Source organism: Mytilus trossulus, chromosome 1 (assembly GCF_036588685.1).
Source record: "Mytilus trossulus isolate FHL-02 chromosome 1, PNRI_Mtr1.1.1.hap1, whole genome shotgun sequence".
Lineage (NCBI taxonomy): Eukaryota > Metazoa > Mollusca > Bivalvia > Mytilida > Mytilidae > Mytilus > Mytilus trossulus.
The window spans coordinates 58,325,286-58,342,082 of NC_086373.1; the positions used below are offsets into that span (position 1 = coordinate 58,325,286).

The following is a 16,797-nucleotide window of genomic DNA, read 5'->3' on the forward strand; positions in this document are numbered from 1 at the left end:
TGAGTTCAATATCGTAGCAGCTACGTAGCGGCTAGGTAGCTGTTATCAATATTTATGTAGCTGTTAGTCTATAAATACACGTTCAATAGTAAAATCTACGTAGCACTACGTAGATTTTGACTATTGAACGTGTAGCTATAGACTAGTGGGTACATAGATATTGATAGCAGCTACGTAGCCGTAGCTGCTATCAATATCTATGTAGCACTACGTAGATTTTGACTATTGAACGTGTAGCTATAGACTAGTGGGTACATAGATATTGATAGCAGCTACGTAGTGCTACGTAGATTTTACTATTAAACGTGTAGCTATAGACTAACAGGGTTGAGTTCAATATCGTAGCAGCTACGTAGCGGCTAAGTAGCTGCTATCAATATCTATATAGCAGCTAGTATATAGCTACACGTTCAATAGTCAAATTCTACGTAGCACTACGTAGCAGCTACGATAGTGAACGCGGCCCTGCTACATAACTATTGATAACAGCTACCTAGCTGCTACGATATTGAACTCAACCCTGGTTGTTACACATATATTGATAGCAGCTACGTAGCCGCTACGTAGATACAACGATATTGAACTCAACCCTGTTCACAGGAAGCAGTCATCATAGTAAAAAAATGAAACTACATCATAGATATTATCGCTTTTTTAAGATCTTACTGACTGATAAAATCCTTTCTCATTTTGAATATTTCAGAAAATAAGTAACATAAATGAAATAGCATAAATTTACTTTCTTGAAGTATTTAAACAATAAAGTAATCATTTTGATAAAACGCACAAATGCGTCTTTTTGAAATTGACAAAAAAAATCCTGCATATGAGTAGCTGCTACGATATTGAACTCAACCCTGCTATATGTCTAAACATACATCATGGTTATTATCACTTTTTTAAGAAATTTTACTTTGATCTTACTGACTGGTAAATTTCTTTCTAAGCACAGTAGAGTGATAAACAAAATTATCGCTAAAAATACTAAGGGTGCACGTGCTGATGTCAATGAAATTAACTGCGTCGTCACTAGGTAGAATAGCGATAAACAGAGTATCATATTTCATCTCAACGCGATTGCTTTTCTCACTTCCGCATTACCTGGAATCAAGTGATTTATGGTGGAAAAGGGGGGGATGGCCTAAGATGAAAAATGAATGTTCTTGCCTTTTAAGTTTCCACTCTTAGACTATTCGGTCCTGCATTTATTTTATTATATTATCATGTCTTTTCGTACATAAATTGTTATCCTGCCTTTTTTTGCCAAGTTGATAATCCTGCCTTTTTTGTTACCCAAAACTCCTGTCCTGCTTTTTTTTCAAATTTCAACCAAACTCGAAACTAACTCAAACTTCGACTCGAACTCGAACGATAACTTGTATCGTACTCTAGCTCTAACATCAACGAGCACTATATATATCTGGACGATCTGTAAATGTGAAAGTAGGAAGTTAGAAGTAGGAAGTAAGAAGTGGGAATTCCAAATCTATTTATAGTGACACCTAGTACATTGACAATAACAAAGTTTGTATCCAAGGCCACCAAGGCCGTTATATAACAGATGTTTTTTTTACTCTGTTCGTTTCATGAATGAGTATTTTTAATTTGATATTATAAGGTAAGATATTTTGGTCCTATTTTATGAATGATCCTATGTCCATATGTTTTGTGTATGGTAAATGTTCATTATAATTAGATAAAGTCGCAGTGTTTACACCTCAAAATAGGATGTATAAGATTTTCCGAAACATAGTTCTAAAAATCATATATATTTTGGAAATATTGAAAATGTTTTATCTCTACACTGACAAACCTTCTTAATTTCTATAGTGTAAACATGTTCAGAAAATTTATACACAATACTAAATAAATCAGCTATACATACATGTATTTCTAAATAATAATAGCTTCACTTGATTGGGGACAACAGAAAATAAAAGGAATATTGAGAAGAAGAAAAAAATCAGCACTGATCTATGGTTGGGGCGAAAGATACCAAAGAAATATTCAACTCATAAGTCGAAAACAAACTGATCACACGTACCATAACAATGAAAAATAAAAAGACCTGCACCAGTCTACAAAATTAATACAAACATAGAAAAAAGGAAAGACTTAGAAGCAAAAAACACAAATAAACAACGGGGGTAACACTCGTCGTTTTGCTTCCACCAGATGATTCATCTTGCCTTCAGTGCCATGTACAAAAAAGTACTTTATCATATTTTCGAAAAATGATACTTGTAGGCCACAAAGCTTGTTGTCAAGCAAAAGGAATTAAAAAAAAATTATACAATTTGCAGGTATTATACAAAGAAAAGCATCATTATGTAAATAGCAGGTGAGATCATAGATATTATTTTAAATTAAAAGTAATATATGACAAGATAACTGATATTTATAAAAGAGTGCTTTTAAAATATCGAGTGACAAAATGGGGTCAATTATCATACGCCGTTTTGTCCGGCTACATAACACAAGATGGAAAAAATCCTCGTATTAAATACTGTAACTTTGTACAAGATTTGTATATTTGAATAAAGATAACGAGGTAATAACTTGCATCGGAACTACTAATTGACTTCATTTAAAATCTGGAAATCTTTATGTTCTACTATTTTACAATCCAAGATGATGAATGATCCGAATCAAGTTGATGTTACTTCTAATATTATACACATCAAAGAAGATGATACGTATATCATAGTCTTTGCTTGATCATTATTTAGTAAATTAAAATGTACATGGTTTTTTTTTAGCTAGCTGAACATCAGATGGACACTTATTTGTTGCCTACTCCTGAAAGATAAACATTTTCAACTCACCCCACAAAATAAAAGAAATCAAACAAAATTAATCACAAGCAAAATCCACCAGCTCAAATATTTCAAACACTTTAATAATAATATTTCATGTTTTGTTCTTTCGTTTCGGTATATCAAGATGTATTGGATTGATTGGTTTTAAACAAGAAAGACATTAAAGTAATGGCATATTATGAAGTTCCTGTCCCTGTTTTGCCAGATGTTGATTACGGTAATTATTGAATCATCTATAAATAAAAAAAAAATTTATGGAGGCTTGTTTTGACAGTATAAATATACGGTTATTCACACAAATGTGTTGTTCAGACCCCCCTCCCCAAAAAATATTAAAAACACAGCAAAAACACAAATTAAAAAAAATCATATTTGCGTGCTAGTAATGAATCAAAATTGATTTAATTTTGATATTATAAAAAGCTTTTGCAAATTGATTTCCGGTTTCAATAATAAATCAGTATACACATATCCTTGATTTCTACAGTTTTAAGTCAAAAGTGTTTCACTTATTAGACATTCCTCTATTATTTCAAATTTAACACATACAATTTTTAATTAAAATTTTACTACATATATTTCATGTACAGATTGAATTCGAAAGATTTATTTTACTTTAGAAGATGGCTGCATGTTTTTGGCATTATATATGAAATATATTTATAATTTATATTTGTTAAAGAAATTACTGTATAAAGACAACGTACTTTTCACAATGTTCAACAAAAAAAATGTTTTATACGAAATATTAGCGAAATTTTGATAGGTGAAAAACTTTTGACCAAAGTCTGTATGTTGAAAACTCATATCATCTGTTTGAGTTCTATGAATGTTTGAAAATTTATTATCAAAAATCGAAATTTATATTGCCTTTAAATCATAAATGACACTTTTGGAAATTTGGAAAGGTGAAAATCTTATGACCAAAGTCTGTATGTTGAAAACTCATATCATCTGTTTGAGTTCTATGAATGTTTCAAAATTTATTATCAAAAATCGAAATTTATATTGCCTTTAAATCATAAATGACAATTTTGGACACATCATAGGTCCAAATAATAACTTTATCCATTGGTCCGTCCGTCTGTGCATGTGTGTGTCTGACCCGATGACCACAGGACTTGAGTATCCTTAAAGTTTGTTTGATTGGAAAATATAGGAAAGGAGAAAAAGCCTTTTAAATTTGAATTCAAGTAAGAGAAGCTTTTATGTTTATATCTGCGAATAAAATATGCATTACTACAGAAAAAGTTAGATTTACCAAATTTATTACATAACTGGGATAAAGTGTAAATAAACATTCACATATTCGACGGAGAAGTCGATTTTTATAAACAAATGTAAGCACCCGAAAATCAATTTTGCCTAATTTCCATGCTAACGGATCCTTCAACAGCACACACGTTTGTATTTGGTACATTGTTTTAAAAAAAACTCACATAAAAAAAAAAAAAGCCGATTCATCAATTATTAAGGATTATTAAAAATGTATGAAATATTCTTATTACTAATCGGGAAAATGAGACTTGGAGAATATGCTAATAAGTTTTGTTAGACAAACTTATGGAAACAAATTTATAAAATATACTCAACAATATTTATAAGTACGTCTGAGTCGGTGACAACTCTACAACAGATGTATCCATCGGATCGCCATCAATGATGGTGATACATAGCTGTGTACATAAGGTATATACAACTCGTCTAAACATCAACACAACAATGTTAGATCTGTAAATTTGCTTTCGCAAATTTTTGGTTCTTCCCTCACCGTGATTCGAACCCATGCTGCTGTGATATCATGACACCAAATCGCCTGCACTGCAGCCGTCCCGTTAGACCACACGACCACCTGGGTTCTACAAATAATAGAGCTTTCGCTGGCCATTTGTTACCTTTCCTCGTCAGTTTTAATTTAGCGGCGTACTACAGTACATGATATATAAGGCATGAAGATGTTATCTCAACAAAATTTATATATATAACACTTTTAAATATGAATTTTCAGCATCGAAATATCATAAATTGTTTCGTCTTTTTCATTTATAAAAGGTGAAATAGTGAAACAATTCAAATTAGAAGCAGAAGCTAGATTACAACAACAAGATTACACAGGAGCACTGAGAAATTACAATCAGGCGTTAGAATTTGCTTGTAAAATACCATATAGTAATACCACAGAAGAAATACCTAAAATATTATGTAACAGGTCCATGGTTCGTCTGAAATTGAAGAGATATGATGAGGCTATGAGTGATGCTAATTTCAGTATACGCGATTTCCCTTATTGGATAAAGGTATTATTTGCATAAACATTGAAATATATTATATTACATGTATTATACATCGGTTTGTTGATGTATACATGCAAATAAAAGTTTGTCAATGTCGAAGTCAAACACTTTGAGCAAACTAATTTCATTCTACACTACTGACAAAAGATATAGGAATATGTGGTGTAAGTGCCAATGAGACATCTCCATCCAAAGAAAAATAATAAAAAAGTAAACCATTGTAGGTCAATGTAAAACAACCAATAACTGTATGTATATATTTATTCTACTCAGATTCACGATTGTGTTTTTTTTAACTTATTGTTTTGATTCTTTAAATGTACTGCATCAAGTCCAGAATATGGCAGATGTTATAAAATAGTTCGTTTCTATGTATGTTGTCGTTTGTGTTTGTTACAAATCAGTGTTCCTGTTGTTTCTTTGCTTTCTTCTAATAACGGACGTGTTTCCCTCTGTTTTCGTTTGTAACTCGGATTTTCTCTCCCAAACGATGTATGACTTTTGCCACGATATAGTACCTTTATTTACACGAATAAGTCATATATCCAACAACATTACACTGAAAAGAAATCTAGCCCTTACATATTGTCTTTAACAATAACACCTGTTTATACAGTATGTCAAGCTCTGATCTTCCCATCAAACCTATTTACCTTGTTAAGTTTCTAAAGCATTGCATTTTCAAAGCTTCTTACATAAGGTTGATTGATCTCTTAGTCTCTTTATTTAAGAATTGAATGAACTTCATTTAGGTGTAAAAGCGTTGACCGAAGTATATTTTGTTTGAAGCGCGGAAGTGCTTCATTCTAAAAATATGCGCACGGTCAACGCTTTCACAACACTATGAAGTTACAAAAAGAAGCATTCAATACTAATAATTACATTTTTCGTTAGAATCATGAAAACAAGGTTTTTATTATCAAGGTTTTTTTTTATTTTAATTTACCTGTGCACTTTATTTTGGGACCTCGTGTCATCATGAGTGATAAAATTTATTGTTTAATGAAGTTGCTTAAGGAATAACGCGATATTGCAGAGTAGCCAATCAGAATCACGTATTATAATGAAGCATACATTTAACGTAATTATATATATGCACAATAGTATGTCGGGAAATTAAAAGTGTTGATTTGTAGCATTGTGCAAGACATTCGTTTCTTATGTTGTACTGTTATACCACTGTCCCAGGTTAGAGGAGGGTTGGGATCCCGCTAACATGTTTAACCCCGCCACATTATTCATGTATGTGCCTGTCCCAAGTCAGGAGCCTGTAATTAAGTGGTTGTCGTTTGTTTATGTGTTACATATTTGTTTTTCGTTCATTTTTTTACATAAATAAGGCCGTTAGTTTTCTCGCTTGAATTGTTTTACATTGTCTTATCGGGGCCTTTTATAGCTGACTATATGCGGTATGGGCTTTTCTCATTGTTGAAGGCCGTACGGTGACATATAATTGTTAATGGTTGTGTCATTTTGGTTTTTTGTGGATAGTTGTCTCATTGGCAATCATACCACATCTTCTTTTTTTTTTTTTATATATTTACCAGTTTTAATCGGGCTAGTTGCTGGTTTTTATTTTAAAAAAAACAATTTATGCTAAGTCAATAATTTACCAATTATATTAACCAATATATTTTACGACTCCCTTCATTTTATTGTGTTTAAGGGTTACTGGAGAGGTAGCAATGTCTTGAAAGAAACGGGACAGATTGAAAGAGCAGTGGATATATTAAACGATGGATTAGCAGCATGTATAAGCTACTCTGCCCCTAGGGAAGAACTGGTCATTTTGTTTGTTGAGATGTCAACACTTCTCTGTCAAAACAAAAGTAAGTACCCTACCAAAAAACAAGTTGCTTTTTTAAAACTATCAATATATACCGTACCTTGACCCATAATGATTTACTTTCATAAATTGTGATTTGGATGGAGAGTTGTCTCATTGGCACTCATACCACATTTTCCTATATCTATTTGCACTGCATCATAATGCAGTATTTTGTGATTTTACTTTTTGCAGTATACCTTTCAAAGCAAAAGAAACACTTGTAATTGTTCACACATCTTTGACTTTCGATCTTTTTTGTTTTTACCAAAAGTCAAATTGGTTTGAAAAACGTATAGTTCATATCGCGCATTGATTTTAATTTGGGTTTTTCAAAATTCAAAGCGAAAAATTCCTTATCAAATGGCAAAATTAAAAGCTCAAACATATTAAACGAGTGGAAAACAACGGTCATATTCCTGTCTTGGTAAAGGCAATTCACGATGTAGAAAATGGTGGGTTTAACCTGATGTTATAACCTTCGTTACAGCTTTACTGACACCAGATTATTTCTAGTTTAGTAGACAGGCAATGCAAATAGCTTAAATAAAGGTTGAAAATAGATGTCAGTATGGCAAAATAATGTAATACATATAGCAAAAAAGTAGTTGAAAAGTAGGCAATACAGGGATAGTATGATATTTGTTATCAACTGAAAAATATATACAGGCAAAATTATATCGATTTAACAAACTTTTTACAGGAAACACCCTAAATCGAAATCTACAAATTCCAAGGGATGATGCAACAAAGGCGAGGATAATTCAGCGACTGATTTTGAACAAATCATGGGAAAATATAAGTTATTTAGTGACAGGTGTTTATCCAGGTAATAATATGGACTTAGCAGGCTGTTTCTCTGACCTTAACTTCTCATTTGTCCACGTTGGAAACCTCCTTAAACAAATATCAGTATCACAGAAGAAAAGTTGGGGAATACAATTAGCTATTGCCTTACTAAGAAATGGGGCCTCATATGAACAAATGGAACTTGGTGTAGGACAAGCTGCTATACATATTGGTGTCCAGGATGCTTTAGAAACAGGTAGTTATATCAATCTATAGATGTCAATCATTGTCACAGTCATACAGATTATTCTTCATTACATATACAATACTTTATAATAGCACACTACAAATACTTCAATCAAGTTTGTTTAAGAACAGGTGCAGTATTAACACAAGACCTCAGTCTATTGCGATAAAGGTATTGTTTGCGCTGTACCATTGTTGTGAATTATGAGGTTTCATCTAACTATGGATTTAAAAGGGAAAGATACCACTTCCATTGAGTCTGCATTTGTGTTACTTCAAATGACAAATAAAAAAACCTTTTAAAACAGGGTACTATAGTATATAAAAAAGAACCTCCACAGAAATGAATTCAACCATATGAACAGGTGCAGTGATTGATTTCCATTTACATATTTTTGTAGGCTTGAATAATTACGCATCCAGTGGTTTAACAAGTTTGTCTATTGTATAATTACAGTACTATATTGATTTTTAGGTAGCATTATGTTCCTAAAATTCCTTTTGGGAACATACATAGACACTTCAGCAAAGAAAGACATGATCAATTCAAATGGAGACACTGCAATCCATGTGGTTATCAAGACAGGAGAAACAAATGGTACTTTTGGAGAAGCAATCTTAAGACTTTTGATAAACCATGGCTGTAAATTTAGTCATAAAGATATGTCAGGAAAACTACCCATTGAGTACTTAAAACCTACAGATCAGGGCTATACACTATTACAGACAGTAAATAATGACCAAGGTAAATAAACGTCTCCATTACATAAACATAGGATACTTCATGATTGAGCATTGTTTAAAGGACACCAGCAGAGGGCACTTGCATAGTTGAGATGCATCATTTTTTGCCTGTCCCAAGTTCGGAGCCACTGGCATTTATTTGTCTTGTATTTTTATTTTATTTTAGTTCATTGTGGTAATGTCAATACGGCTTAAAGTATCATAAATCAATCTAACTTTTATTTCTAACACTTTTTTTTGTAAGTCATATGTGAATTTTTGTCGTGTGATATATTTTATTTTACCTTTGTATACTGATTTATGTAGATTCTATAAATACTTCAGACAAGAGATTACCAAACACACACAAACATCAGCAAAACAAGAATACAGTAGATGTATCATGGCTGCCAAAGATGCCATTATTTATACCTCAACATGATACATGCAGAAACTGTGAAGATGAATTGGAGATGAGTAAAAAGACTATAGATAACAGACCTGCAAAAACATACATCAGTATGGCTAAAGTTATTCAGAAAAGGGGTCATGATAAGACAAAACATCAAAAAGTTGTTGACGAGATGTTGACAATGATTACTGAATCTATCGCAAAAACTCTCAATCCAGGTATTTTTTTAACAAAAAATATAACAACAACAATACCGGACTTATTGACCAAAAAAATTAAAAACAGAAAGTCCGTCATCAAATTACAAAATCAAATGCTCAAATACTAAAACGAATGAAAAATAACTGTCATAGTCCTTACTTGGTAAATACATTTCATTGTGTATAAATTGATTGGTTAAACCTAGTTTGAATTTGAAGTAAGCTGAACCACTTGTATGATAGTCATATATAAATCAATTATGTTAACAACAATGTGTAAGCAAAGCAAACAGACACAACAGGTTCAAATTTCAAAAACTGAGTCAAAGTAGTCAACATTGTGTTATAATCTCAATCCCTTTATAACAAATAACTTATTCAACTAAAGGAAAGACACTGGCATACAGATACTCTATTGACAAAGTTCATGAGCAAAAACTATAGACAAAATTACAAAAACATCACACTCGAAGGTAAATTGAAAAAAAGAAGAAGTTAAGAAAATCTAATACAATCAATCATTACTCTCTATCAACAAATAGAACAAATTCTCTAAATGATCTCAACTCTTGCAAGAGAGTTATGGCTGACTGCAGAAAAAAGACATTGTTAACGGTATTGTGACATTCAAGTGCTTAGAAAAAGAGGATGTAATAAAGAGGACCACTGAATAATTATATTCATAATGACAACTGAAAATTTGCGAAACTAGCATTAAAGAAAACAGGACCTTGTTCAGGCTTTGCCTTGGTAGTGTAGTGTAAACATTATTTATTCAGAAACAGATAAATAAATGCGAACATTAATACAATACAATGGATTGGAAAACAAGTGACAAGTCACTTATACTTATACTTTGCCTTGGTAGACTTAATAGTATGCAAATGACTTGAATTTCAGAAATTCCGAAGCCTCTTTTAAAAATTACATATAAACAATACCTTCAAATTGTAAATGGGTTGATCAAAGGAGAAAAATGGACACAGTTAGTTGTAGTGGTAGATGAGTATAGAAAATGCCGTGGTAAAATGGAGTTGCCAGAATATGCCAAGGGTATCAATCTTTCAAGTGTAATCATGCACTCATCAATGAAGGGTTCTCATCAACTTCTTATCAACATTATCATGTCAATGCTTAAAGGTGGTGCAGAAATCGAGAATGGTATGTTAAAATTCAAGAGAAATCAAGGGTTAAGTTTTTATATTATTGGTCACTAAATACAATAAATTGCTTGTATATATTCTTCACAAATCCCCTCATAGACAGAGGCTATTCGTATTGACATTCAATAATGTAAATCATGGTACGAAACGATAAGATTATAGGAAACGTTTAACAATTCAGTATAAGTTCTGACTATATAAGATACGAAAATGAACGCACCAATATTAGAGATGTTACATTTAACTGTTTTTGTAACGTAAAAACAAAAAGAACATTTGATTTAACTTTTAGGATCGTCATGAAAGGTAAACACAACCCATGTAAATGATATGATCAACAGTTGTAAAATGTTTTGTGGTGAAAACGAATTCATCTTTACGAAAAGTTTACGGACGCCATCACTAGTTGGTTAAAAGTTTTGGAATATTATGCAGATGACGACATAAATGTTCCAATTGTCAAAACCACAACGCATCCTCTTTCTAGAATAACCTGTCAAGTTATACTTTTCACTATATGTATACTTGCATGAGCGACACGAAGGATGTCACATGTGAAACATGGTCGATTAACCTTCCAGAGCACATGACATCACTTCTGTTTTGTTGGGGTTTGAGTTGCCTACATTTTTGCGATTGACATTTTTATTAACTTAAGTTGTCTTTGCGCGTTGTTTTCTTTTATTTTAAATGGCATTGTCGTTTCATTTTCATATATTCCGGTTAATTTTGTTGTTGTTGAAAAATCTCAAAAAGTCATTTAATGTACATGTACCTATGACTTATGTTCCAATGTTATATTGTCTTCTTGTTCAACTAACGTCTATTATATTGTACAAGGTAATGTCTGTATCCTTTACTTCTTTTTGCATGAAAATAAAGGACATATTTTTATGTATAATGTGAGGATTGATCCTTAAAAATATTTCACTTCAAACATGACATGAGTTACTTTTTCAAATTATTGTGTTTTTTTTTTATTATCATTACGGTTATTGCTATACCTTATCATTATAAAATAATAAGACAAAAAGAGTCCTAAACCAACATATGATAGTGATGGAAAATGAAACAGGTCTGATTGTGAATGTTATAGCAAACAAACAATATCCTTGTAAGTTGTAGCGAATTATATTAATATACGATATGCCCAAAAGCCTGCATGTAATTTTCTATGTATAGATTTTATTAAAATATATAGGATTACACTTAAAGCTTAATCATCAAGCGTAATTTTGGGTTAAAAATGCTGTACCTGCCCAATTTAAATCACTAGTATATTTCAGAGGGCAAATTATGTATACAAGCAGCTGTTCAGGAGAATCAATTCAAGGTACTGGAGACATTGTTTATACATGGAGCCTGTCCATCACATCTCTCTGTCAACCAGGGAGACACACCCATCCACGCTGCGTTATCTATAGCAATAGAAAGGGATAGAGGCAAGTAAATTATTTTAGTTGTCAATCACGCTGCATGACCTTTCGCAATAGAAAGGAGTAAAGTGAAGTAAGCTATAGGTAGCAATCAATCCTGGAGACTCACCATGCTTCATTGTCTATATCAATAGCAAGATATAAAGGTAAGTAAGGTGGTGGATCAAGGAGACACGCCTATCTCTATTGGAATATTTTAAGCAATAAAAAGGAAAAGAAGTCAGGGAGGTGATGGATGTCTGTCAATTAAGGGGACACACCCACATGCTTGATTATATATAGCAGTAAAAAAGAATAGAGGTAATTAAGATGATTGTATTTTTCTGATTTAGCTATAGATTTGACATTTTCGATCTATGAGTTTGAACGTCCCTCCAGTATCTTTTTTCCCTTTTATAGTATATAATACTTACTTGTATGAATACTAGTATTGTAACTTAAAAATAAATAACATACCACTGCAATTATGGCTAAAAACATATGTTTTATATTACAGGGAACTTTTCTGTTTTCAACTTGTTTTTAGAAATGTTCGAAAAAGACCAAGAAAAATACAACATGTTAGATCCTGCACAACAAGACATAAATGGAGACAGTCTGTTTCATTTGGTTGCCAAAATGAAGTATAATTCAATTGTTCAAAAAGCAACCGAACTTCTTTGTGACAAGAAAATGTCATCAAATGTAAAGAATAATGATGATAAACTGCCAGTTTATTATTTGAATACAAAGAATGATCGAAGACTACAATTCTTTAGACTAGCAAATGATGATAAACCAACAAAAAATGTGTCCAAAAAATCTGGAAAAATGAATAGGGCTAAGCAATCACAAACGGAAGAATCCATGAACACTAAACTCGAAGGAGAAGATGTACTTCTATATGATAGAAGAGACACCAATCATTCAGTTGTTGGAAAACCTGCGGTAAAACAACCTTTAGGAAAACAAGTTGTTAGGAAAAGAATAGAGGAGTTGCTAAATAATCTAAAGGATGCGGGTTACAGTAAATACTCAAGCAGAAGTGATGATGTTGACAATTTGAGTAAGAAGTCTAAGAAAGAGAAAGTTAAATCTAAGGTATATTAAAGGCTTATTGATTAGAAAGGAGAGATAGAAACATGTGTTCTACTAGTTTAAACATATGTTTTTATAGTGGATTGGGAAACAAGTTATTGCAACTTAATTAATCACTTTTTACTTTGCAGGTGTGAGTGCTGCCTTGAAGCGGCATTAGTCTACTCTTTTACACCACAGCTCTCCTATTAAATCAAGTACACAGGTATTGCACATGAGGAATCGTATAGATTTACTCAAATAAACAGATATGAAGCAACAATAAAAGAAAGGGGAAAATACCAAAGGGGCAGTCCAAAAAAATATTCGAGGAAAAACAAATATTACAAATAAAAAACATTAACGTCAAAAAAGACAAACACCATGAATGATACTACTGATAAAGTTAGATCGCTTCATATTTTGATTGACATCTAAAATTGACACTGTAAATCGGCTAAGAAGAAAACTTTTTCGACAAAAGGGATAGTTTTAGCTACTCAATTGTGAAGTACCCACTTCTATTTTCTGTATTCAAGGAGCGTCTGCATATCTTGTATAGTTTGAGTATGTAACCCGGATTTTTTTTCCCCCAATCGATTGATGAATTTCAAACAGCGGTATACTACTGTTGCTTTTATATAGCATGTTTATCTATTGTCAAAATAATCAATGATATAAAATGAATTAAAAAGATGTGGCTTTCTAAGTACTTATATTTGTAATGAATAAAGTAACATTCATTTTTAGTCAAAAATTGTTTAGACGTTAATTAAGCTCTTATTGAAAATTGCTTGCTATCCCTTCTCTGTGATTAAGGTAAGATAACATTTTATCAGTAGCCAGTACTTCGGTACTGGCATGAAAATACGGATTTTTTGTGTAATTAAAATTTGCTGTTACAAAATATTAGAAATTATTATAAATTATTATAATTAAAGGAATGTATCTCCCTCACGCAAAGCTCTGATTCCGTTCACGGATTTGGCTATACTTTTTGGACCTTTTGGGTTACAGCTTTTCATCTTTTATATAAGCTTTGGTTTTCAAATATTTTGGCCACGAGCATCACTGAAGAGACATGTATTGTCGAAATGCGCATCTGGTGCAAGAAAATGTGTACCGTTAATATAATTATCATTATATGGAGATACTATACATTGGTTTTCATTTATAGAAAAAGTGTTCATGTAGGTTCCAATCATAATTTTTCAATAAATCATGCGACATAAGTTCAGTTTGACGCTTCTAGAATAAAGTTGTGTTTATGGTGTTCTTTTTTGTGTTTGTGCATGTGTATATCTTGTCAATGTGTGTGTTTCTGTTAAGTTGTCTATACAGTTCAGACATTCCATGTATAACTTTTTCTGATTTAATATATTTTCAAGATTGAAATGGTACCTGATCCTGGACCCTATCTTGCAACAGGGGAACCAGTACTATTACAACAAGAGGAAGACATATTTGATGACGAAGAAGACAGCGATGAAGAGCAATTCAAGGTTCTTTAAAACATCATTTGTACAACCATTTGATACGAATTGATAATACGTTAATGTACATATTACTGGAAGAGGAACGAAAGATACCACAGGGTCAGTCAAACTCATAAATCGAAAAAAAAACCGACAACGCCTAGTTAAAAATGAAAGAAGACAAACAGACAAACAAAAGAACATATGACACAACATAGGAAACTAAAAAATAAGCAACACAAATCCCACCAAAAACTAGTGATGATCTCAGGTGCTCCGGAAGGGATCCTGCTTCACACGTGGCACCCGTCGTGTTGCTTATGTTATAACAAATCCTGTAAATAGTCTAATTCGGTAGGTCACATTCATGAAAGGGAAGGGGATTGTAGTAACGACGTAAAAAACATGTCCGATATCATTTGTGAAACGATTATTACATAACGGTCAACCAACTCGCGATGGCGTCCGTAAATTTACGAAGGGATGATTTCAAAATCAACATTTGGAACTCTTGGTTTGAAAGCTTCTTTGTGAGTAGCAACCCTCTATCAAGAAAAAAACATGATAGGTAATACAAGCACGGGAATGTCGTATAAATTGGGTGATATATACCCCGTATGCAGGTGCTGCTGGAATGTTGCTACTCAGACTACTTAGAAATGGAAAGTTCACAATTGAAAACTGATGAAATAACAAGAAACTAATGCTGACATTGCTATTTATTTTTTCTTTTATGGTCCTGTTCCCGATTCATTCTATGTTGTTTGTTTTAAACAATGTCTAGATTTTCTCACACTGGTTATGAAGTTTTCACACCAACCTGTTGGATGCGTACCGATTAAAATTAATTCAATGAAAACATGGTCTATTTATTATTTAAAATAGAAGATGAGGTATTTGTCAAAAAGACGCGCTAACTTTTATCCCCGAATTACCAGGGTATAAAAAAAAAATTAAGATCAATGTATAGTCCTTAATATAGACCAACACCCGAATGAACTTGAGATTACCCCTGATTTCTGGTTAGTTTCGATTTGCTCAGTCTTTTGATTTCCGTGTTGTGATTTGTTGAATATTTGTTTGTGTATTGTGGTTTTTTTTGTTTTTTTTTTTGCAATGAAATTGACAATTTTTTTACCTAAGACTTGAAGTATGTCAATGAAAAAAATATATGAATTAAGTTTTTTATCCTACATTGATTTTTTAATGTCGTCCCTAAGTGTACATGAGCAGTATGAGAAAAGCAAGGCATTGTGCAGTTCCAAAATAAAGAATATACAAGGCACAAGTACTTTCAGAGGGAAGGTTGTTTCTTTTGTCAACTTGTCTGTGTTTTTGTGAAAAGTTCCGAATATATAGTTTATTTCACAGTTTAAGCTAACTTTCTTATGTTACGATGCTGTTCTTGTCACTTGCCATGAACATGAAGTCCGTTGATGTCTTCTGTAGATGTCTTCCATTGTTGTCATTTTTTCTGTTAAATATCATAATCTTTAAACACTTTTTCCTATTAATTTTGTTATTCCAGGATTATTATTCCTTACGGCTTGGTATATACATTTAAACTACTTTTTTTTTTTTTATTGTAATCTTGACTACATTTCATTAACATGTAGTTCTATAGAATAAAATCTTTCAATGCAATTAAGATACAATACACGAGCATAGAATATCGTTTGAATAGGATAAAATATAGAATGAAAATGGGGAATATGTCAAAGAGACAACAACCCGACCAAAACCAGATTACAACAAAGGCTAATGGGTCACATTGGCAGTTTACTTGTACCACACATTTTTTTTATTAAAATAAATCGACAATATTTGGTATGTCAATTGGGATCTTGTAATTAATATTTCTATGTGAATTTTGTTCAAGAGTTAATCCATTATAGCATAAGTAACCTGCTGTCCACTTAAATTTTTTCAAGTTATTATGTTGCTCAGAATTATGCATGAAATGTTCAAAAAATTTTGTCAGAATTATTACATGAGTACGTATGAACATGTGCATTTGACTTATATAGTAGTATCACAGTAGTGAGTTTGCTTAAGTTTGAGAATTCTTTTTCATTTAAAAAAAAAATCAATATAAAACAGCTGAGAAGCTTTCTTTTGTCATAATTCTTTTCCTTTATTTGTTCTATGTGATTCATGAAATTTTTAAATACAGCTGATTTAGTTGCGTCCATATAATGATAGTAACAAGACTTTAAGAAATTGTATTGTTATAAATTTACAGCATTTCGAGACCTTTAACGGGCCACTAGCTGTCAAATTCATGTTCATCGATTTGACTCAAATTCTCATATTTTATTTTTAATAATGTAAAACATTTATCAAATCTATTGAAAGTCTT

At 31.9% G+C, this 16,797-nt stretch overlaps 1 pseudogene; it reads left to right on the forward strand.

Moving 5' to 3' along the window:
• The first annotated feature begins 2,937 nt into the window (after window positions 1-2,937).
• The window catches only part of LOC134681509 (TPR and ankyrin repeat-containing protein 1-like), a 32,715-nt pseudogene continuing 18,855 nt past the window's right edge, over window positions 2,938-16,797 (forward strand).